The sequence below is a fragment of the Phascolarctos cinereus genome, unplaced genomic scaffold, assembly GCF_003287225.1.
Source record: "Phascolarctos cinereus isolate Bilbo 61053 unplaced genomic scaffold, phaCin_HiC Scaffold_2;HRSCAF=192, whole genome shotgun sequence".
Taxonomy (NCBI): domain Eukaryota; kingdom Metazoa; phylum Chordata; class Mammalia; order Diprotodontia; family Phascolarctidae; genus Phascolarctos; species Phascolarctos cinereus.
Window position 1 is genome coordinate 387,627,538 of NW_027555625.1, and position 25,461 is coordinate 387,652,998.

A 25,461-nucleotide genomic window follows, 5' to 3' on the forward strand; every position below is an offset into this window, starting at 1 on the left:
AACATTGGTTTTTAAGTAGGACTGTGACAAGCCTAGGCTGGTTTGTGAGTTGGTAGGAGATAAAGGAATAAAAATACAGATTGGCCAAAGTGAACACAGAAGATAGTGTCATCTAAAATAGAGAATGTTTGTATTTTCATCCTTTACTGTCCCCATGCCAAACCTCAGTGAGAAGGTTGAATTCAAGAAATTAGTTCATAGGAAGGCAGTGTCTTCCATGTTTTTCAGCTTTGACAAGGATGATGACATGGAACCTTCACCAGCATGAAATCTAACTTAGACAACTCAACTAATCTTCATTATTTATCGAATGCCTACTATGTACTGGGTGCTATAGGGAGATATAAGAGCCATCTAACACATGGCACCTCCCCTCCAGAAGCTTTGCTTCTAATTGGGAAATGACACAATAGAAGGTAGTATATGATAAATCAGTAAACATTTATTAAGTACCTACTATGTCCCAGGTATTGGGAATACCAAGAGAGGCAAAGACAGTCCCTGCCCTCAAGGAATTTACAATCTAGTGGGGAAGCCAACATGCAAACAAATATAAATGAAGTGAAAGAAGGAATGATGATAAATGCCAAACCTCTGAGAAAAAATGTGAGTGCCAGAGAAGAGAGAGGCCACTGGAGGTAAGGGTGGTTAGGGAAGGCTTCACAGAGGAAGTGGCCTGAGCTTACTCTTGAAGGATGTAAGGGTTAAAATACTGCTCCCTTCTCTGAGCTGCATTTCCATCATTCATTTATGATTGAAAATGACATCATTATTTCAGAACCCTGGATAACTGTCATTGTCATAGAGTCCTATTCTTCCCTGGGATTCAAGAGTCAGTTGCTAAGGCCAGCAAAGGGGATAATGAAGAGTTATCACTACAGATAGTTACATACATACAGATGCTTAATAAAAGTTTATTGATTATTAACTATCTACTATGTGCCAGGCATTGAGGATACACAAAGTGGCAAAAGACAGTCTCTGCCCCCAAGGAGCTCACAATCTAATGGGACATGATCCTTCTAGAGTTGCAACCAAGCAGAGCAGCCCATGGAAGATGAAGAGTTTAGCAGCCAAGTTCTGAGTCCTCTATACAGGAAGGCTTTGAGAAAAGTTTATGGCTCTGCCTTCCAACATTTGAATATACTGTAGAGGCAGCCAAAGGTTCTGAGAAGGTATTGGGTATCAAAGCTGTATCAATCTCCATGATCATGAGATTTCTAGTGGTAGTTTATTCTGCGAGAGGCCTGGTGTCTGTAGAGTCAAAACCAAGGAGAATAACTGATGGAAGATGAAGAGCTCTCTATTTACTCAGGTATTCTGTATTTCTCCAAAACCATCCCATCATTTCTTGTGGTTCAATAATATTCTACTACATTCACATACCATAATTTGTTCACCTATTTCCCAACTGATGGGCACTCCTTTAGTTTCCATTTCTTCACCACTATGAAAATATCCCTAAAATATTTTTTTAATTATTGGCCCCTTTTCTCTTTGACCTCTGAAGTATAGGCCTAGTAGTGCTATTTCTGGGTCAAAGTGTATGAGCTGTTTAATGACTTTTAAGGGATAGTTCCAAATTGCTTTCTAAAATGGCTGAAGCAATTTCACAATTCCACCAATAATATATTAATGTGCCAATTTTCCTGCAGCCCATCAAACATTTGCCATTTTCTTTTTTGTTCATCTTCAACAATTTTACTGGTATACAGTGGAACCTCAGAAGTTGCTTTAATTTATATTTCTCTAAGTATTCAAGATTTTGAGCCTTTTTGTATATAGTTATTAAAAACTTGGATGTCTTCCTTTGGAAACTGCTTTTTTATGTCCTTTCATGGATCTTACAAATCTGAATCCCTATATTTGGCTGAGAAATTGGCTTCAAATTTTTTTTTAGCGAGTACATTTTGCCACCTGGTACAATCAGGTGTGGGACCCTACATTTCCAGAGCTCTAGCCCAGGCTCTGGCATTGAGGGGGGACTTCAACGTTGCCTTGAGAGCCAGAAAGTGCAGGCACAAACATGCAGAAGTTAGAGCTGGAGGTGAGAGAGGCCCTGATCTGGACTGGATGGCTTCTCAGGGTGCCCTCTTGGAACCATCCTGCTGTCCTGTGGGAGTGCGGGGCTGGTGCGCATTCTTAGGCTGGCCCCGGAGCTCCTCATTGTACCTATAGTGCTCCCTCGTGGATGAGGGCGTTGCCTTCTCGGTGTGCTCAGCTGTTTTGTTTCTGACAAAACTCCGAGTACATAGCTACCTTTGGAAAAAAGGATTAGTTGGAGGCTTTAGGTGATGGGCAGTTTTAGCCCAAGCCTCTGTAGTCCACAAGAGAACAGCATTTTAGTGTGGCGCTGCTTCTCCTCCCTTCTTCCCACCCCCAGCTAGTTGAAGGGGTATGCTGTTGCTCGGTCGCTTTTTTCAGTCATGTCTGACTCTTGGTGGCCCCATTGGGGTTTTCTTGGCAGAGATACTGGAGTGGTTTGCCATTTCCTTCTCCAGATCATTTTACAGATGAGGAAACTGAGGCAAACAGGGTGAAGTGATTTGCCCAGGGTCACAGAGCTAGTAAGTATCTGAGGCTACATTCGAACTCAGGTCTTCCCCAGGCCCAGCACTTTATCCACTGCCCTTAAGGAATAGCTTTCCCTAAATGGAAACAAAGTGGTAAAACAAACCTGATTGGTCTTAGCTTCAGGGCACAGTAAATCCCAGTAGACTTCCCCCTGAACTTGGTGGATTTCTGAAGACCACACAAATCACCATATCCTTCATCATACCTGCCCTAATGATCAGGCTTGTTTCCATATGTAAATGAAGGGGGTGTGTCCAGAGAAGCTCAGTGTCACTATATCCTAATTTCACACTCTTGCTGTGTTAGGACACAGCAACTATTTAATGACTTCCCTGTGAGTCCCAACATTAAAACGGAAATTCTGTTTAAAGCTGTTAGAGCTGCCTCTGACAGGGGATACAATAACACAATGCTTGCCTTCATGGAATATAATAGGTATCTAAATTAAATGGATTTTCTGACAAACAGTGGAGTCATAGGGGTTAGGTTGCTTCTAAAGTCTACAACATAAAGGTGAAAATTAGGTACAGTCAAAATTACCTTGTCTTCTGAATCCCTGCATTTGCTCATAAAGAGCAGGGTATGGAGCTGGCTGGGTAACATAGTCTGCTAAAGCGCCTCTTCTGAGTAGCACGCCAGGGCTACCACTCCTTCTCTCCCCCAAGGGAAGTAGGGGATGGCAGGTCCCCTACCAAGGGATCGTGATACCAGGGTCTGTGAAGTTGGTCACTGAGGGCCAAGAGCCAGCGTGGGGATATACAAGCAAGGCCTCTCCTGTGAAATGTTTCCGTTGAGGCCTGTTGACTATTCGGAAGACCCACTCTCCAGTGCTCATAGTTTTGTGCATGCTACTCTGTATAGTTATACCTTTGCATAGTTCTCATTGAGTAGAATGTGGATAGTTGAATTTATGTAAATTAAATGTCTGTATGATGTGACTCTATTATACTCAATTCTTATCACTTATATTCTGCTGATGTGCTTGTAACATTCAATTATGCAACTTGGCCAATGGGAGAATCTCATTCAAACATTCCCCTACTCCTCCTTTGATTGGTTGAGGTCTGGCATTGGCCTATGTATGTAACCTGGTCTTTAATCCCAATCTATCTAAAGCTGACTAGGCCTCCAGAGATAGACAGAAGAAAGTTCAGGAGACAACCAGCTCACATGAAAGAAGGGCATTTACCTTACAGTAGCACACGAGCAGTATCAATATCCTCAAATTATTTCAACATTTCATTTTTTTAAGACATAAATGCCCTGAGGATTCAAAGACAAACTTACAGATTTTTTTCTTAAAACTTTTGAAAAATAAGTTTTACTGATAGCTTATATTTTTATATCACAGTCATTTCTAGATAATCAGCTTCACCTGCCTAAATTGAGCTCTCTCTTACAAGAAAGAATAAGTTAAGTGGCATCTTTCCCCAGTGAATGCTCACAGGATATTACAAATGGTTATCAGAAGAAGAGTTAGAAACTATTATCAACCAAATAAAAGAATGATGCAAATCACAAGCAATTAGAGATGTAGCATGGCATATGGTCAGAAAGCCTCAAAGTTAGGCAGAGCTGGGTTACCGTCCCACCTCTAACACAAACCAAATTTGTAATTTTGGGCAAATCACAAGGCAAGTAAATGCCTCCTGCACAACTCTAAGATTCTAAGCTGCAGAGCAGGTACAGATCCAATAGAGAATTATTTTTTTTTTCATCACAGATCCAGGCCAAAATAAAAAGAGAAATAAAAATCAAAAGACAGAAAATTTAACAAATTGGCAAAGATGACAGAAAATAGATGCTGGAGGAGCTCTAGGAAGAAAGCCATGCTAATACAACTTTGGTGGAGCTGTGAATTCTGGAACCAATCATTTTTGGAACACAATTTGGAGTTATGCTTTTAAAAAGAAAAGACAACTAAAATGTCCCAAATGTTCAGAACAGCATTTTGTATGGGTATATATGTGTGTATAGCAAAGAATTGGAAACAAAATAAGTGCCCATTGATTGGAGAATGACTAAAAAATTGTGGTATGTAAATGGAATATTATTGTTTCATAAGAAGCCACAAATCTGAAGAATTCAGAGAAGCATGGAAAGTCTTTCATGAAGTAATAGTAATTGAGTTAAGCAGAACCAGGAAACAATTTACAGAGTGATGCCAATAATGTAAACAACAATAAACCAAAACTGAACATTATAATCAGTGTTTTAATTATTAATTAAATTAATTCTAATTAGGCCCAGAAAAAAGTTGAGAAATGTGCCTGCCACCCTCCCTTTCTTTGCAGAGGTATATGATTATGGGAGTGGAATTTTGCATATGTTGTCAAATGTGGTCTATATGTTGGCTGGTTTTGCTGAACTGTTTTGTTTTTCTTCTTTTAATTTTTTTTTTCCTATGGGGCAGCTAGGTGGCACAGTGGGTAGAGCACTGGCCCTGAAGTCAGGAGGACCTGAGTTCAAATGCGGCCTCAGACCAGTCACTTGATACTTACTAGCTGTGTGACCCTGGGCAAGTCACTTAACCCCAACTGCCTAAAAAAAGAAAACAAAAAACAAAAAAAAGAAAATTTTTGTTATAAGGGACAATTTGCTGGGTAGGTAAGGGGAAAGGATGTATTTGGAAATAATATGACATAACAAAAGGTACCATTAAAAACAAAATTTCAAAGGAAAAATAGAAAACGTTAAGCAAAAATGAACAATATTAAACGTATGATGTTACAGCATTCTACGCTCAAAGTCCCTTGATGAGAGGAAAGAGGTAAGTTTCATTATTCATTCTTTGAGACCATTATTGATTTTTCAATTGTTAATTTCTTTATGACAATGTAAGCAAAAAGATCACTACAAGGAAATCATTGTGGATATTACTTTTCTAGTTCTGTTCATTTTACTCAGGATAAGTTCATATAAATCTTTCTATTTTTTTTTTTAGTTCCTCATATTTATCATTTCTTTCCTTTTTTTATCTGTACTTGTGATTTCATTGGTGTGGGGATCTCCCAGCAAGAAAACTCCCTCTTGAAACTGGGAGAGGAAGTGCGGGGGTGGAGCCAAGATGGCAGAGTGAAAGTAGTGACTTCCTTGAGCTCTCCCCCAAACCCCTCCAAATACCTATTAAAAATGGCTCTAAACAAATTCTAAAGCAGCAGAACCCACAAAAAGACAGAGTGAAACAAATTTCAAGACCAAGACAACTTGGATGATTGCTCAGAAAGGTATATTGTGGCAGGCTGGGAGAGGAGTGCAGTTCGGCGTGGGCGCCTGCAGGCCACAGTGAACCTGGAGCGGGCCTCAGAGAACTGAATCATGGGCAGCTGTGGGGCTTCCAGATTTCTCCACCTAGGAACGCCAAAGACAACTTAGAAGGTCAGTGGGAAAAGTCTGTTTCTGCGGTGCTGAGAGAGGAGCGCAGGGTCTCTGCTCCAGTACCCTGAGAACGCGGCACTGGGGCTACCTCCTGAGCTTCTGGCCCACAGACTGAGGAGGAATCCAATGGCTGATCAGAGAAGGATTGCAGGGATCTCTTTGCCAGTGCTGAGGCAGGAATCTCTTGCTTTGCCCATGCTTGGATCTGGGTCACAGTTCTGGGCAGCAGTCCTGGGGTGAGAAGGAGTGCTGGCATGGTGGAGCTTGTAGTGGTGGTGGACAGAGAATCCTCCTCACAGTTCCAGGACAGAAAGAAGTGCTTGTGGTCACTAATAGACCAGAGCACAGGCCAGGAAAGGAGTAAACACCTAACCCCTTATCATACCACCTTGGAAGAACTGAAAATTTACAGGGCCCTACAAGTATCTCTGAAAACAGCTGTACAAACCCCGAAATTTGGTATGGTACATTCTCCACATTGGAAGCAGACTCTTACCTTAACAAAGACTTTAAAACTCAAGTAATTGGCCGGGATCATGAGCAAGCAGCACAAAAAGAGTCAGACTATACTATTTTACTTTGGTGAAAAAAGAAGATCAAAATATACAACGAGAAGAAGATAACAAAATCAAAGCTCCTACATCCAAAGCCTCCAAGAAAAATATGAATCAGTCCCAGGCCTTGGAAGAGCTCAAAAGGGATTTTGAGAAGCAAGTAAGGAAGTAGAGGAAAAACTGGGAAGAGAAATGAGAGTGATGCAAGAAAATCATGAAAAACAAGTCAACAGCTTGCCAAAGGAGACTCAAAAAAATACTGAAGAAAATAACACCTTAAAAAATAGCCTAACCCAAATGGCAAAAGAGGTCCAAAAAGCCAATGAGGAGAAAATGCCCTAAAAAGAAAAATTGACCAAATGGAAAAGGAAGTCCAAAAGATTACTGAAGAAAATACTTCCTTAAAAATTAGAATAGAGCAATTGGAAGCTAGTGACTTTATGAGAAATCAAGACACTGTAAAACAAATCCAAAAGAATGAAAAAATAGAAACAATGTGAAATATCTCATTGGAAAAACAACTGACCTGGAAAATAGATCCAGGAGAGAGAATTTAAAAATTATTGGACTATCTGAAAGCCATGATCAAAAAAAGAGCCTAGACATCATCTTTCAAGAAATTATCAAGGACAACTGCCCTGATATTTTAGAACCAGAGGGCAAAATAGAAATGGAAAGAATCCACCAATCTCCTCCTGAAAGAGATCCCCAAAGGAAAACTCCTAGGAATATTGTAGCCAAATTCCAGAGTTCCCAGGTCAAGGAGAAAATATTACAAGCTGCCAGAAAGAAACAATTCAAGTATGTGGAAACACAATCAGGATAACACAAGATTTAGCAGCTTCTACATTAAGGGACTACAGGGCATGAAAATAATATTTCGGAGGGCAAAGGAGATAGGATTACAACCAAGAATCACCTACCCAGCAAAACTGAGTATAATCCTTCAGGGGAAAAAATGGTCATTCAGTGAAATAGAGGACTTTCAAGCATTCTTGATGAAAAGACCAGAGCTGAATAGAAAATTTGACTTTCAAATACAAGACTCAAGTGGAACATGAAGAGGTAAACAGGAAAGAGAAATCATAAGAGACTTATTAAGGTTGAACTGTTTATATTGCTTCATGGAAAGATGATATTTATAACTCATGAGACCTTTGTCAGTATTAAGGTAGTTGGAGGGAAAAAATTGTATGTATGTATATAGATAGATAGACAGACAGACAGACAGATAGATAGATAGATAGAGGGCACAGGGTCACATATGGAGAATAAAACTAAAGGATGAGAGAGGATTATACTAGGAGAAGAAGAAAGGGAGAGGTAGAATGGGGTAAATTATCTCACATAAAAAAACAGAAAAGAAAAGGCTCTTACAGTGGAGGGGAAATGGGAGAAGGTGAGAGGGAATGAGTGAATCTTATTCCCATAGGATTTGGCTTAAGGAGGGAATAACATACACATTCAATTGGGTATGGAAATCTGTCTTACCCTACAGGAAAATATGGGGAGAAGGGGTCAAGAGAGCAGGGGAATGACAGAGAAGGGGGCAGATTGGGAAAGGGGGTAATCAGAAGCAAACACTTCTGAGGAGGGACAGGGTCAAAAGAAAGAATAGAATAAATGGGAGGGCAGGATAGGATTAAGGGAAATAGAGTTAGTTTTTCACAACATGTCTACCATGGAAGTGTTTTGCATAACTGCACATGTATAACCTATACTGAGCTGCTTTCCTTTTCAATGAGGGTGGGTGGGGAGGGAGGAAGGGAGAAAATTTGGAACCCCAAAGTTTTAAAAATATATGTTTAAAAAAAATGTTTTCACACTAATACATTGTTGGTGGAGCTGTGAAATGATCCAACAATTTTGGAGAACAATTTGGAACTATGCCCAAAGGGCTACAAAAATGTGCATACCCTTTGATCCAGCAATAGCACTTCTAGGGCTATATCCCAAAGAGATCAAACAAATGGGAAAAGGACCCACATGTACAAAAATATTCATAGCAGCTCTTTTTGTGGTGGCAAAGAATTGGAAATTGAGAGGACGCCCATGAGTTGGGGAATGGCTGAGCAAGTTGGTATATGAATGTAATGGAATACTATTGTGCTATAAGAAATGATGAACAGGCTGACTTTAGAAAAACCTGGAAAGACTTATATGGTCTGATGCTGAGTGAAGTGAGCAGAACCAAGAGGACTTTGTACACAATAACAGCCACCTTATGCAATGACTAATACTGTTAAACTGAACCCTTCTCAGCATTACAAGGATCTGAGACATCTCCAGAGGCCTCAGGATGGAAAATGCTGTCCACATCCAAAGAAAGAACCATGGAAGTCAAATCACTATCACTTATTTTTACCTTCTGTTCAGTTTTGTTTCGTCTTTCTGATGGTTCCTCCTAATGGTTTTAATTTTTTTACTTACAACTTCACTAATGTGAAAATATGTTTAATGGGTATGTAAATGTAAAGCCTATATCAGATTGTATGCTGTCTTGGGGAGGGTGGGGGGGAGGAAGGGGGAGAAAAATTTTCAACTCAAAAGCATATGGAAGTGATTGTTGATAAATGAAAATAAATTAATGAAATAAAAAAATTGTTTTCACATGCAACTGGGAAATAAGAAATACAGGAAATGGGGTACCAAAGTCTATCCTGTCCTATAGGAAAATAGAAGGGGAAGGGAATAAGAGAAGGGGAGGAGAGATAGAAGAGAGGGCAGACTAGGGAAAGGGATATTCAGAATGCATGACATCTTGAGGTGGGAGGAGGGGCGAGATGGCTTGAAAATTTGGAACTCAAAATTTTCTGGAAGTAAATATTGAAAACTAAAAATAAATAAATTTATATTAAAAAAATTTAAAGAGTAAAATTAAAAAAAAGAAACTGGGGGGAAAAATTTTATAACAAGTTTCTCTGATAAAGGCCTCATTTCTCAATACATAGGGAACTGAAATTTATAAAAATATGAGCATTCTCCAATTGATAAACAGTCAAAGGATACTAACAGGTGGTATCCAGAAGAAGAAACCAAAACTATAAACAGTTACATGAAGTAAAAAAAAAAAGCTCTAAATCATTACTGATTAGAGAAATACAAATTAAAACAACTCTGAGATACCACGTCATACCTATTAGATTGACTAACATAACAGAAAAGGAACATAGTAAATGCTGGAGAAGTTACAGAAAAATTGGAACACTAATGCACTGAAAGTAAGAGTTGTGAATTAGTTCAGCCATTTTGGAAAACAATTTGGAACTATACCCAAAGAGTTATAAAACTATGCATACCCTTTGACCTAGCAATACCACTACTAGGTCTGTATCCCAAAGAGATCAAAGAGAGGAGAAAAGCACCTGTTTGTACAAAAATATTTACAGCAGCTCTTTGAGTGGTGGCAAAGAATTGGAAATTTGAGGGGATGCCCATCCACTGGGGGAATGGCTGAACAAGTTGTAGTATATGATTGTAATGGAATACTATTATGCTAAAACAAATGACAAGCAGAACTGTTTCAGAAAAGCCTAGGAAATCTTATATGAACTGATGCAAAGTGTAGTGAGAAGAACCAAGAGAACATTGTACACAGTAATAGCAATATTATAATGATGATAAACTGTGAATGACTTGGCCACTCTAATGAAAACAATGATCCAAGACAATTCCAAAGGACCCATGATGAAAAAAGCTACCTACTTCTAGAGAGAGAACTAATGAATTCTGAAGCACACTTTTTTCACTTTATTTTTCTTGTTTTTTGGGGGTGATGGGGGTGCTTTCTTTTGCAACATGGAAATATGTTTCACATGACTTCATATGTATAATCCTATTGTTTGCCTTCTCAAGGAGTGGGAGAGGGGGAGGAAAGGAGGGAAAGGTCATTTTTTTAAAAATGCAGTTGGGAAATAGTACATTAAATATGTACTAATGTAGCTTGGCAACAGTTCTTCAGTTTAGTCTTAAAGAGTAAAGATATTAAGAAGTTAAGTGACTTGCCCAGGATCAAACTAACAGTGTGTATCAGAACGTGAAACCAGGCCTTCCTTACATTGAACCTAGCTAATTTTTTACTGTACAATAATATTTCATTACATTTACATGCCACAATCTATTTATCCTTTTCTCAATCCATGGGTACCTACTTTGTTTCAGTTCTTCACTACCACAGGAAGGACTATGAAAATTTTGATATGTATTATATAGATTATGTAAATATATATATCTTTTTAAAACAAGCAAACCTCCTAAGGGTTATATGCTTAGCAGTGGAATCACTGAATCAACTCGTGTAAGCAGTTTAGTCATTTTCCTCACATAATTCCCAATCGTTTTCCATGCATTTGACCAATTCATAGCTCTACCAACAGTCTTATTAGTGTGCATGTTTTCCCAAAGCCCCTCCAACATTATGTCTTTCCATTTTTTGGGGTCATCTTTGTTGATTTTCACGGTATAAGGTAAAACCTCAAAATTGTTTTGATTTGCATTTTTGTTCTTGTTAGTGACTTGGACCTTGTTTTTTTCATACGCCACTCATTACTTTCTATAACAGAAATCTAAGTAAGAATTAATGAACTGAGGCAAATTTGTGCTTATGGGATTTCTGAAATTGAAAATAGCTAGGGATATGAGGTAAGATTAGGAGTGTGGCATGAGGGCTAGATGGGCAGGAAAAAGGTTTCTAGCCTCTCAGTTCCCATGCTGTTGTGTCAATTGACTTGGCATCTTGTCCACCACTCTTCTGCAGTCCCATGGGATTACAATAGATGTTCCCATAGATGAGGAAGAACTTGGCAGATGTCGGCCATGGCATTTGAATACTATGTAATTGGGATACTATGAATATAACTATGTATCCCTAGTACAAATCCAACCTGGTCATAGTACACAGTCTTTGTGATATGTTGTATTTGCCTCTTTGCTAATATTTTATTTAAAATTTTTACATCTATGTTCATTAGGGAGACTTGTCCATAGTTTTCTTTTTCTGCTTTGACTCTCTCTGGTTTATATATCCAGACCATATCTATGTCATAGAAGGAATTTGGGAGGATCCTTTCTTTTGTTATTTTTGCAAATAATTTATGGAATGTTGGAATTAATTTTTCTTTGAATGTTTGATATAATTCACTTGTGAATCCATCAGGTCTTGGAATTTTTTTTCTTTTGCTTAGGACTTGTTCAAATTCTTCCTCTGAAATTGGGTTAGTTAAATTTTCTATTTCTCATTCTGTTAATTTGGGTATTTATAATTTTACAAATATTTATTATAAGAAACCTCACATGGAATGGGGGGGATTTGTAAATGTTTGTGATATAAAAATAACACATCACTAAAACTTTAACAAAAATACTACGATGGAGTAAAAAGAGTCTAGGAATTGTGGGGTAGTCTGATTCCAAGAGTCATCACTCTCAGAAAACTGCAGAAGGCACAGGACCACGTGAGAAAAAAAAAAAAAAGAGGAACATAACTTTGCAAGAATCCTTGGGATGATGGGCTCAGGTAACAAAACAAGCAAAAATAAGCCAGGCTCATCTCTTAACTTATAAGCACATTTATGCTGCAAAGTTAAATTAAAGCCATATTAGGTTTCTATTTTCAAGGTACAAACCCTAACTGGAACACACCGTGATCCTGAGTCATGGAATGGGGAAATCCAGAAGGACTTTAAAGGGCCAGTTGGGGATGCCTTACTTCCCAGATTGCTTCAACTTATTCACAGTGACCTACCATTTACTAGCTATCTGCTGTCACCCAAGTCCAAAAATAAACAGGACTGAGCATCAGCCAGTCAGTACAAATTCAATTTGACTTGACAAATATTTATTAAGTGTCTGTTCTGTTAAAGGAATTTTGTTCAGTGTTATAGCCAAATAAATAAATAAATAAATAGAGTTCCTGCCCTCAAGTAGCTTATATTCTGCTGGGAATACAAACATGTGATGAGAGAAATTATGCCTGGAATGAAATCTCTAAGGACAAAAGTCAATAAACAGTTCACAAGAGTACGCCTAGATCTGAACGGACAAAAAGCCACATAGAAGTAACAAGGGCCTGACCAATAGGACAGAAAAGCTAGAATGGCTGGCTGCATGCTCTCTACAACTTGCTTCCAGCCTGACAATCAACTGAAGAACCTAGAATTATCTGACCAAAAGTGGCCAGGACCTGTACCCATGTCATTAGGACTTGCAGTGATTTCCATGCATTACCTTGCCTGGAGTCAAAGAAAAGAACCAGATGTTTTATGAGAAACTGAATCATTGATTCAGAAGTGATACCAGATGGTCCAAATTGGCACTATGGTTCCTTTGTTAGATCTTTGGGAGACAAGTTAACTGAGGGAGGAATGGTGAAGTGCCTACCTTACCACTGGACCACTGGGCCCCAGATAGTACTTTGTAGTGCTCTCATTCATTCCTGAATATATGATAGGAATAGATATATTGGATAATTAGCACAACTCCTGTATTAGTGTATTAGTTTTCTAATCCAGAGTATTAGAGCCAACTAGATTGACTAGGCAGAATGGTGCTTCCATTGTTCTCTACAACCATAAACCAAAAACATTATCACTTACCCAAGGAAACAAAGGCAATAATAGCAGTCATTGAGAAATGAACAGCAAATGCTCTTTACTCAATGACCAGTTTGGTGATATGATATGAAATGAAAAGGAAGGTAATCATCCTAAGGGGCTAAACTTGGAGTATTTTGTTAATAAAATGTATGACTTTGGAGGTGGTACACATTTACCCTAATTCACATAGTTAACAGCATAGCCAAACGGTGAGTACAAGAGTAGGAGATCAGAAGTAAAGAGATTTGAGGCAGGAATCTTTAGAGGGATCTTGCTAAATGGAGGTAGTCATACAAATATTTATTTGATCCATGTTAATGCCCATCATTGAAGAGTAGCATAACAACAAGGTCAACCTATATAACCTATAATAGAAGCTTCTGAAATAGGCTATCCAGATTCCCATGTCCATGAGAAGAGTGGACAGAGGAAGGGATTATGGATGTGCTTGGGCACATCATGGGATGCCATTAACTATATTTGATCTCTCCTTTGTGGCAGCCAATTATATCAGCTAATAGCCACACAATCTGCCTATAATCTGTCTTGAACTTTAGGAATGACAAAATACCTTAAAAATGGCACCCTGCTACATGGTGGCAGATTGACTATGTGCAATCTGTTCTATAAGGGAGGCAGGGTGGAGGTTTGCTCTAAGTTGTATTGATACTCAGAAATTTGCCTTTGTATTCCCAAGCTGCTGAGTAACAGCAAATAAGCAACTATCATGTACCTAAACAGACTACCTCCTCTAAGACTGCTATGGCATTCATACTCTACAGTTTGTAGTCAGAGATCCCATATTTGACCACTAAGAGAATCTAACAATGGGTCCAAGAACATGGACTTTCCCAATTTTATATAATTTTGAAGCAGCTGACATTAAAGAATGCTAGAACAGGCTAATTAAATAAAATGGCTTTTAGGGAGCCAAGATCTGCATGTCTGAGGAGCTGTGATAGCCTCTGCAGATAATAATGTGTCCTCAATCAACAACCATTATTTGGCTTAGTCACTCCTTTCACTAGGACAAAAAGATCTAAGAATCAAGAAATGGATAATAGAATAATTTTCACTATCACAAGTATTAAAGTGAGGAGTCATGGACTCCTCAATTCACATCCATGGTTTTCAGAGCCCTTGGCCCATCCATTCTTGAACCTTATAGGTGGTTCCTGAGCTATGGACCTCTTCCCACACTATCTGTCTGGGGTGAGGGATATAGTCCAGTGGCTCTGTAGGACTCAAATCTTTTTCATCCTATTGAAGCAGAAAGAGAGTTGGGACTATAGGATGCCAGCCCAGAGACATAATGGTACTTAGACTATATGGTAGTTATTGTTGGGAGTGATGATCAGGAGGAAATTATTTCCTCATGAACTATGACTGCCAACATAGTTTTATTGTAAATTAAACCAGGATTTGACACACCTACTCATGTACTCAGGATTAACTACCATAAGCCACTATATTATTATAAAATGTATCTGTTCCTTCCCAATGAATTATCTTTCAAGGTACAATATCTGAAATAATTTATTGTTCTTATTCAGTCATTTCTGACTCTTCATGATGCAACTTGGGGTTTTCTTGGCAAAGACACTGGAGGTGGGATATAGAAGGGAGAGAATTTAAAACTAAAAATAAAATAAAATTGAAATAAAAAAAAAAGACTGTTCCTGTTCCTAGCCAGCCATTATGTTGGATGTTTATATGAATGCTCATAGATTAAACAATATATGTGTAAACATATATACACACAAAGAAAAATATAGAACAGAAAGTTTTAGAGCTAGAAGGGACCCTGACGACCATCTAATGAAATCCTCTTGCTTTCTAGGCAATGAAATTGTGGCCCAGAGAAGGAGAGACATTCATATACTGTTTGCAGCTAAGCAGAGTAGCTAAAGTACTAGACTTCAGATCAAGACACTGTGTCATTTTCAGTCATGTCTGACTCTTTGTGACCCCATTTGGCTTTTCTTGGCAAAGAGACTGGAGTGGTTTGCCATTTCCTTCTCCAACTCACTTTACAGGTGAGGAAAATGAGGCAATCAGGGTTAAGTGACTCAAATAGCTACTAAGTATCTGTGACCATATTTGAACTCAGGCCTTCCTAACTCCAGGTCCAATGCTCTATCCACTGCTATGGAGTAGCAGGCCACATAATATGTAGATAGAATGTAATCTCCTTGAAACCAGGGAATGGTTCATTTTTGTTTTTGTATTCCTAGCACCTACTATAGTCCCTGGAAGCTAGTAGGATAAATGTTTGTTGACTGATTAATATGATACCTAATTAGGGGGAGGCAGTTAGGTGGCACAGTAGATAGAGTACCAGGCCTGAAGTCAGGAAGACCTGAATTCAAATCCAGCCTCAGATACTTACTGTCCCTATGTGACCCTGGGCAAATCACTTATTCCTGTTTGCCTCCATTTCCTCATCTGTGAAATGAGCTGGAGAAGGAAATGGCAAACCTCTCCAGTATTTTTGCCAAGAAAACCCCAAACAGGGTCACAAAGAATTGGACGCAGCCGAAACAACTAACCAACAACAACAAATTCGGGGGAAGAAAGGGAGAACATCTTTGTCAACAGGAATTCTTAATCTGGGATCCATGAATTTGCTTTTTAAAAAATATTCTGATCACTGTATTTCACCATAACTGGTTCCATTTGTACTTTATTCACTCTGTTTAAAAACATTATTCTGAGAATGGGCCCACAGGCTTCACCAGAGGGGTCCATTATACCAGATGAGTTAAGAACTTCTAGTCTTTCAATAATTAAGTGTGTTACATGGGTAATATCTAGATAGAACTGACAATGCTGCATTTATGATGTGATATTTTTATAATGGTTTTCATCATGTGTAAGGTCTGATGTGTGTGACAAGTGCAGGGCAGAATATATTAGGCAGCTAAACTAAATGGGTCCACGCTACACTCGACACGTCACATGCATTCTGCTGTTTTTCACTGCGGTGCTTGTGACATTGAAATAGTCACTTTTTATGATGGGAGAATATCATCTGGGCATTCTCCAACCTCCATCCCCAAACACATACGGCCATTTGACCCTCTGGAGTCTATCACTAGTTCACTTAGTTGACTCATTAGCGTTGCTCTGGTAAGGATATAGTGTGAACTCTGGTAACAGATGGGTAAAGTGCAAGGTTTAAAAGTCCAAATTCTATGTGCAGTGGCCTCCAGGAGGAGTTTTAAGAATTTAGCTCTTCCACAGTCCAGTGGAGTAGTCATTGGGCTGCCTGTGTGACACCTGGCTTTGAATTCCAATTTATCCGTGGTTGACTGGGCCTCCAGAGATGAGCAGACTGGAGTTCGGTAATACACACATATGCATATCTTTTTGAGTCCCTGGTATATACTTTTGGGATTCAAAAGCAACATGTAAAGGCTAACTACGATTTAATGAATCAAGATACAGGAATTTAAACTTCATAGGAGGAGGTAACTTATATATAGTTAAGTATATACATGATAATTTAAGAAGAGTAAACTAATCACTTGGAGAGAAGCAGGAAGGGCTTCATGGAGTAAGTGGCACATGAACTTTGCCTTGAAGAAGGATGAGAATTTTGAGAAGTGGAGATGAGGTGGAAGTACATCAATCAATCAATAAACATTTATTAAGCACCTATGCTGTGCCAGGTGCGAAGTGGTGGGGACACAAAAAGAGGTAAAAGACGATCCCTGCCCTCAAGGAGCTCATAATTTAATGGTGGAGACAAACTACGAACAAATATGTACAAACAAGCTATAGATAGGATAAACTGGAGATAATTAGCAGAGGAAAGGCACTAGAATGAAGAGGGGTTGGGCAGGGCTTTCTGCCGAAGGTGGAGTTTTAGTTGGGAATTAAAGGAAGCCAGAGAGGTCATTAGTCTGAGCAGAGAGGGTGAGCATTCCAGGCGTGGGTGATAGCCAGAGAAAATGCCTGGAATGAAAGATGGAGTGTCTTGTTTGTGGAACAACCAGAAGGCCAATGCCACTGAATCATAGAGTATATCCTGGGGAGTAAAGTGTAAGAATACTGGAAAGATATGAAAGGTAGGCTAGGTTATAAAGGGCTTCGAATACCAAACAGGCTTTTGTATTTGCTCCTAGAAGCAAAAGGAAGTCATTGGAGTTTACAGAGTGGGGGTATGTGTGACATGATCAGATTTACATTTTAGGAAAATCACTTTAGTGACTGACTGGAGGATGGATTGGTGTGGGTTACTTTGTGGGAGTTAATAGTATTAATAGTACTACCCTTTGCCTCACAGCCAAGGAACCAAGGGTCAAAGGCATATTGGCCCATTGGGAAATACTTCAAGGTTTAAAACAGCTGTAAGACTTTAGCAAATAGGCAAAGCCTCCATGTTAATGTTTAACGTGGAGCTAGCTATTTAGGGATGATAGAGATAGACCTTAGAAATCTTCTGATTGTAGTCTAATTTCTCATTTTATATTTACTAAAGTTAAGAAAACCAAAGTCCAAAAAAGGAGTATGATTGTTTAGGGGTAGCATATGGAGAGAAACTGACAAAGTTGGAATTAGAACCCAGGCCTACTGGCCTCCAAGAGTTCATTACACTATACTGAATGGTAACTTTTCCTGTCAGGAAAGCTAAGACTGTATTTTTTTTTCTTATTTGTTAACTCTCCTGTGACTCTTCTGTTCTATCAGGCCCAAAGGGCTGAGAATTCAGTCTTGTCCTTTTCTCCCACCACTGTTCTCTTCATTAAATAATTCCATATTTATCCAAATATATATGCCCACCCTTAGTCAAGTCACTTAATCTCTCAGTGCTCTAGGCATCTCTCTAAAACTATATATAAATTGCAGAGAAGGTTCTGACTTGCATTGGTCGAGGGAAGTTCCTCAACATCACAGGTCCATTCCTGTGCATTCATCTATGCTCGTTCATCATATGTGCATTTCTAAGCATTCATCTATGTTCAAACTATTCTGGGTTATGCAGGGCACTAACTGCCATAATTAAGTTCAAAATATCTATACCCAATCCATGAAGGAACATTTGGAAAGGAGATTTCTGTTGACAGACAAGAGATTGTCAATTTTTTTTTTTAAAGAGAAAGAGTTAGATACTCACTTTGGGCCTAGATGCATCTGCAGAATCAAATCTTTCCTTCTGAATTATTTCAGTAACTAAGGCCTGAGGCTTTTCTTAAGAATTAAAAAAAGAAAATAAGACTGACTAGGATGAACTTAATAACTCTTTGTCCATGAGAGGCAATAGTAGGAAAAATCCCTGGACTTGGAGTCCTCGTGATGTGGGCAGGCCATTTTACATCTCTGAGCCTTCTTTTATTGTCTGTAAAATGGGGTGAGTAATAGTAGTACTACTTATCTCAGAGTGAAAATCATAATACACTATACCATTATTTGTTATTATTGTTAATCTCTAGTTATTATTATTAATCTCCAGTTATTATTATTATTTATCTCCCTGAGCTTTTCCTTCTTTGTAAAATGGGAACTATAATGCTATTTGCCTTACCTGCCTCCCAGAGATATTATAAGGAAAACCTAGATTTGTAGATTAGAAAGTACATTCTCTTTCTATATCTGTCATTTTATATACACACAATCTTTCTATCCATGTATTTAAAATGTGTTTCCATATCCAGTGGCAGAGCCTCTTTCTTTGGGCTCCTCAGGGTCAAAGCCAGCCTCTTAGACTATGAGGCATGTCTGAAGTGCACCACAATTGTTTTCATAAAGGTAATGGGCAAGCACAGAAGATTAGACATTCAATTAGACTGGACTACAGTCCAGTCAACTTTGGATAGACAGGATCAATTCTGTTCCACTTAATCTCCCTGACCAAAGGGAAAATATTTATTTATCTTTAATCCTTCTGGAAAGTGGTCATTTGACCAGCAATATCTGTCTTCACCAAAAGAAACACAGCCTTTCATAAGGTGTTGTTTATGCTTCTGCAATGCAAATACCTCCATATGCTAATTACTGAGATACTTATCTTGTCAACTGCCTTCTATGAGCTAAGAAATTGTCTGCTGAATATGCTTGGCCCAAATATGTTTCTTTTGACACTTTTCCTCTCTGAATATAGATACAGTTGAACCAAAGCTCTCTTTAGTGGCAGCTGGGATCAAAGAGAATTTAGGCCTTGAGTCCTGGCTCTGCCCCTAACTAGCTGGTGTAATTTGTTACTATTAACTATTAGTTACTGTTAACTATTAGTTACAGTAAGTTACTATTTCTTCTCCCTGGAACTCAGCACCCTCATTTGAAAGATGAGATGTTTGAACTAAACAAAGTTCAAGGACTTTCTAATTTTAACATTCTGTAATTCTGTGACCTCAAATTATGGAGGGACTAGATATATCCTCACCCAAAGAGGATCTTTGAGGCTCAATGTACAATGCAGTTCAGGATACGGATCTTTACAAATCAAATTAGCAAATATTTATTGAGCCCAATACTATGCACAAGACATTAACCTATCTGTTATAAATGTGTTTATGCACATAACATGAATCATTATAGTATAAAGTATCTATGTTTTCTTCTTTCCAACTAGATAGCCAAAACATTAAAGTAAGGAAATGTCTTTCACACCTTTTGAAATTCTCAGGGGCAGCTAGGTGGAGCAGTGGATAGAGCTCTAGCCTTGGAGTCAGGAGGACCTGAGTTCAAATCCAGCCTCAGACACTTGACACTTACTAACTGTGTGACCCTGGGCAAGTCACTTAACCCCAATTGCCTCAGCAAAAAAAAAAAAATTCTCCCATGTCACAGAACTATAGAATGTAACAGAATGAAGGGACCTCAGAACATCAAATATTCTACCTCTGGTAGACATAAGTTCTTTGAGGGCAGGTATTTCTTGTCTTCATCTTTATAAACATAGTTTATATGTTTATAATATATGTGTCTAATGTTTGTTGAATCTTGACTTTTAAATACAATGTGGAACTTCAGAAGAAAAAAATATTAATGCCTAGAAAATCACATATCAAATATAGAAGAAACTTGAGAGAGATCACCTAGTTCCACCTCATTTTACAAAGGAGGAAACCCAGGCTTAGATTGGGAATGTGACTATTTAAGGACACCACATTGGCAGACCCAAGATTACGTCCAAGATTTCAGGTCCCCTTTCACTGTACCTTGGTATCTTTCTGTTAAATCCACAAGTACCACATTATCAAATTCTCTGTCCAACCCTGCCATCTCCATGCCCTCAGGCCTTATTAATATCCTCCTGTTCAGATAAAGCCTTGAAGTCTATTCTTTGATACTGCCACCAATGAATTTCTTTGTGACCTGAAGAAAATGGACACAATTTCTTTTGATCTCAGATTTCTTCCCTCAGATTTCTAACCCCTTTCTGTCTCTTGGGGACATGGTGGGGATGAATTAAATGTCTGTCAAGCAAAATTTTCACTCTCAGGGAAAAGAAAGAAAATTGTTGGTGGAGAAACATTACAGACTGTATAGATGGTCTGGGGAAAATTCTAGAAAAAAAGATGAGATATAAGTTTATTGCACTTTGGCCACAACTAAACTCCTGATTTAATTTCAGTCTGTGGGGCTGAAGATTCATATGGCTATGGAGAACTGTGAAAATGATAGGCTGTTTCAGGATAGCCACTTTACTTTTTAGAAGCTTATGTTTTTACAGTGCTTTTCAGTATTAGCACACCCATTTTATAGAAGGAAGAACTGAGGCTCATGTTAAATGGCTTACTGAGGGCAAGTGGCAGAGTTTCTACATTGCCTCAGTGCCTGGAGCAATGCCACGCATTCAATATATGTTTTAGATGATGACTAATTCCAGGAATGAGGGAGGTTGACAGGAGAGATTAGATAAGAAATGTTTCTCAGTTTTCTACTAAGGGTTAAAAAACAAATGAGACAGTCCATTGAGTTCACCACCAGTCTTTTACCTCTCCTGGCTTCATAGCCAGAGATATTTATTAAGAGCCCACTATGCCTTAGGCACCAGGGCTAAAAAAGAAAAAGAAGAACAGTAACACTGATAGTGATATTGCATTCGATGTTTCAGGAATAGCAAAATATAATATCATGTCAAAAACATTGAGCTAAGACTAAGGAAATCTGGGTTCTAGGTAAATCTTTACATCTAACTTGCTGTGTTTTCATGGGTAAATCATTCCTCTATACGCTTCAGTTACCTCCTCTGAGAAGGAGGTTATATTAAATGATCTTTAGTTAATAGTCTTACTGCCCTAGAATATAGAATGTTAAAGTGTTGGAAGGGGCATTAGGGACAGACCATCAAGTCTAACCTTCTCATTTAACAGAGAAGGAAAGTGGGGTCCAGAGAAGAGTCTCTTGACCAAGTCTATACAAAAAGTTAGTGGCAAAGCCAAGTCTGGAACAGGGGTTTCTTGGCTCTTGGTCCAGTGCTCCTTCCATTATTTCACTTTATTATCAGGATGTATTTTGTCAGTTTCATTGTCACCAATGGGAAACAGGATATAAGAAGTCTTTGGCCTGAATCCCTAGCTAGTTATTAACATTAATGCTAGAATTTGGACTCTTAGCTCTTCAGTATCTTGTTCCTGGACATTAGCCCCCTGCCTCATGCTGTTTGAATTTTATAGGCCTTTCAGTTTGCCAAATTGATCTTGAAACTGATCCATTTAATTGGGATATCATCAGGAAGACCAGCAAAATCCAACAGACATACTCAAAAGACAAACTTACTTAGGGATTAGAGAGACCTACTTGGGATGACTGAGATCCAAATTGGCAGCAAAGAGGAATCAGAGGTAGCAAAGTAATAAAGGCTTGCAAAAATCTGAAGCATAAAAACAGGAAAGATGGAAAAGTTATTAACCCTGTCTCAATAAAACTACATTATAAAAAGTGACAAAAAACCCCCAAAACCCAGCACCCTTTCTTTAGCCTGAAATGTTTTTGTGATCCCACCCCTAAAAACAGAATAATATAGCATTTCTTGTACCTTGCTTTATTTGTATTTCAAAAATCTCCTATAATATAAGTAATGCAAGTATGATCCCTATTTTATAGATGAGGTAATTGAGGCCCAAAGAAGGAAAGAGCCTTAGAAGTCATAGAATATTATTCCTACAAGAAAAGTTAGAAAGATCACTACATTACAGAATAGAGAAATGTTGCAAGTAGAAAGGATCTAACAACACATTAAAATCAAAGCTGGAAATGGTCTTAGGTCCTCAAGTCTAACACTCTTGTTTTATGGTAGAGCCACCTGAAGCTCAAAAAGAGGCTCAAGGCCACACAGATAACAAGTGAAATTCCCAGACTCTGTGCCCAGGGTTTTTTTCTACTGTGCCAGGTTGCCTTACGTAAGAAATGAGACTAGGTTTCAGACAGCTTCCTTTCCCTTTTCTTTTACTAGTAATTTCTCCCTTAAAATCTCATATCAAGAAATTCCCTAAAATATGGGTTATTACCTGACTTTCAATGTTACCACAATATCTTCAGTTGCCACAGTACCCCCAGTAAATGTGCTAGCTCCTTCATAGCAGGAATTATTTCTAGTATCATAGTGTTTTCCAAGGTGTAGCACTTAATAAATGCTTTTTGAATTGAATTATTCAATATTTTTTGCTATAATTCCTTTTCGCAAATAGTAGCATCTCATATTGATATAGTACTCTAAGAGTTAGTTACAAAGCACTTTTCTTACCATAACCCTTTGGAGTCATTTGGTGGAAATGGAAACAGGCTCAGAAAATTAGAAGCAATTTGCCTAAGCTGACACAGTCAGTGGAAGAGCCAGAATTCAAAACCCAGGCTTTCGATCCAGTTCTTCCACTACTCTCTGCTTCCCCTATAGGGCATTTTGTCACTGGAGAGGGAATCTTCAGCCCCCTTCTCTTAGATCAGAATGGAACACTAGGTACTTGGAAACAAATTGGACTGATGGGAGAATTCACTTATAATTGCTCATATACCCTTTGACCCTGAGAAGCCACCATGGGGGATATACATGCTTCAAGAAAGTCAACAACAGAAGGAAACAACAAAAAGAATTAGAAACAAAGTGGGTACCTATTAATTGTAGAAATGGATGAACAAATTGTAGTATATAATCTTAATGGAATTGCACGACATCATAAGAAATGACAACTATGAGGAATTTAGAGAAACTTGAGAATACCTAATGTGAATTGATGCCATAAAATATGCAAAACTAGGACAACAATAATTAGTAAAGGAAATCTGCATTAAAGGCAACCCAACTCCGATTGATTTTAATAATCTATCTTGGGCATCACACAAATAAAGAACAGATAATAAAATATACCTTTCCTATCTAGGTAGAGAGATGGAGATTACCAGTGGAGAACTACATATGCTGTCATGGTGGTTGTGTCATCTGGTTTTGTTTAACTATTATTTTGTGAGGGGGCAGCTAGGTGGCACAGTGGACATAGCACTGGCCCTGAAGGTAGGAGGACCTGAGTTCAAATCCAGCCTCAGACCAAACATTTGACAGTTACTGGCTGTATGACTCTGGGCAAGTCACTTAAGCCCAATTGCCTAAAAAAAAAATAATAGTAACTATTATTTTGTTAGAAGGTAGAGTTAAATTATGTGTGTGTGTGTGTGTGTGTGTGTGTGTGCGCGTGCAGGTATATATCTAGGAGCAGATATATATATATATATATATATATATATATATATATATATATATATATATATATAAAACAAAAGGCATCGACACAACTTGTAAAAAAGAAAAGGAGGAGACAGTTATAGTCTCCATTTTCCCAGCAGAGGAGGTGAGGCCACAGAGCTGAGGCCACTTTCTTTAATCTCCTCAGCAGTCTCCCCTTACCCATAGGCGCTCTGAAAAACAGACTCACCACTATCTCTGTCTCAGCAGCACCCCCCACCTCCAATAATACCTGATAGCCTAACAGCTTCCAGATAACAATCAGTCCAGTTAAGGTTCTGGTATATTACTCTCAAACAGCTTTTGCTATTAAGCTTATATCCAAAGCTGACTACTTTATTCTTCAAATCTTAAAATTAAAGCCTTTGTTATTGTAATTTCAATTAGTGGAAAGAACTCTGGATTCAGAAGACCTGGCTTCAGGTTCTGACTTAGGGCCCCCGACGGGGATCACTTCTCTGAGTTTGTATTCTCATCTGCAGAGTGGGGCAAATCATACTTGTACTGCCTGCCTCTCTCAGGATTGTTGCGGGGAAAGTGCTTTGTAAATTATTAAGCACAACAGAAAGGGGAGCTGCTATGATTCCCTCCTGGTCAGCCCAGGCAGAAGTTCCTCCCCAACACTGAATCCCTAAGAGCTTGGGTTTTCTCTTCCTTATTTTGTCTGACTCCAGTCCTGCTGCTGCTGGCTAAAGTCCTAACTTCAGAACCAGTCAGTCAGCAACAACCAGTCATTTAGGGAAACAGAATGAAGGAGAGTCTCACGTTACTTTGGTACACAGGATGCAGACAATAATAAAAGGAGGTGGGAAGGCTGGGGATATACTGAAAGAATATACCCTAAGGGATGTCTCAGAAGTGTATTTCACTCGTACCTAGAAAATATGTGTGAATATGTATTTTCCTTTTACATCTATTTATTTTAATATATAATATAGAGGTATATTTTTTGTTGTTGGGGGGTGCACTTATATAATTAAACAGTATTTTTTTTTTAAACAAAGTCTTGATTAAGGACCTGAGCTGAAACTTTCTGGCCAGGATTCCTAACCAAATCCCCCTTCCCCCCACCTTCTCCCTTTGCCTCCCATCTGCTCACCTCTGCTCACCTCTGCTCGATGCTGAAATCTCGGGCTTCCAAAATATCCCGTGCTACTCCCCGCCACAGTTCGATCTTCCCTTTCCTAGCTCTGACCTGCTGCTGCTGCTGCTGCTGCTACTGCTACTACTGCTGCTAACCTCAAGTCTGGAGGCTGGCTGGGTGTGTTAGTCATGTTACTGAGAAGTCAACTGGCTCTCAGCAGGCACGTGACACAAAATGAGTTGGGTCACTCACTCATGACTGCAGACAAAAATTCTCTTCTTCTAGCAGGACAAAGGGGCTGTAGGGTTGATATTCTCAGAGCTCAGGAGAAAGTGGGTCATTCTGGTGGGAGCTTAGAAACCTTTGGACTGAGTTGTGGAGTTTTGTTTCCCACCCAGAAGGGATACTTAGGTAAGGAAGCAACTGAAGCCATTAATTCTACTTAGATCACTGATGAGTTTTGGAAGTATTTTCTTGAAAAAAAAAAGCCCTGGAAGAGGGAGGTAGTACAAGGATTATCATCTCCATTTTACAGATAAGAAAACTGAGCTCAAAAAGAGGTACTGTCTGTCTTGCCCAGTGTCACACATC

At 38.7% G+C, this 25,461-nt stretch overlaps 1 protein-coding gene across 8 annotated transcripts in view; it reads right to left on the reverse strand.

The window, feature by feature from the left end:
• The window catches only part of FAXDC2 (fatty acid hydroxylase domain containing 2), a 46,390-nt gene extending 21,341 nt beyond the window's left edge, over positions 1–25,049 (reverse strand). For 3 of the 8 annotated variants that reach the window (XM_020974604.2, XM_078150532.1, XM_020974606.2), the window contains exon 1: positions 24,896–25,048. The gene's annotated coding sequence lies outside the window, so the exon portion shown is untranslated. Of the gene's footprint in view, positions 1–21,826; positions 21,921–24,885 lie in introns of all 8 variants that reach the window. The other 5 variants (XM_020974602.2, XM_020974603.2, XM_020974601.2 and 2 more) reach the window with 5 other exon arrangements.
• Positions 25,050–25,461: the final 412 nt, after the last annotated feature.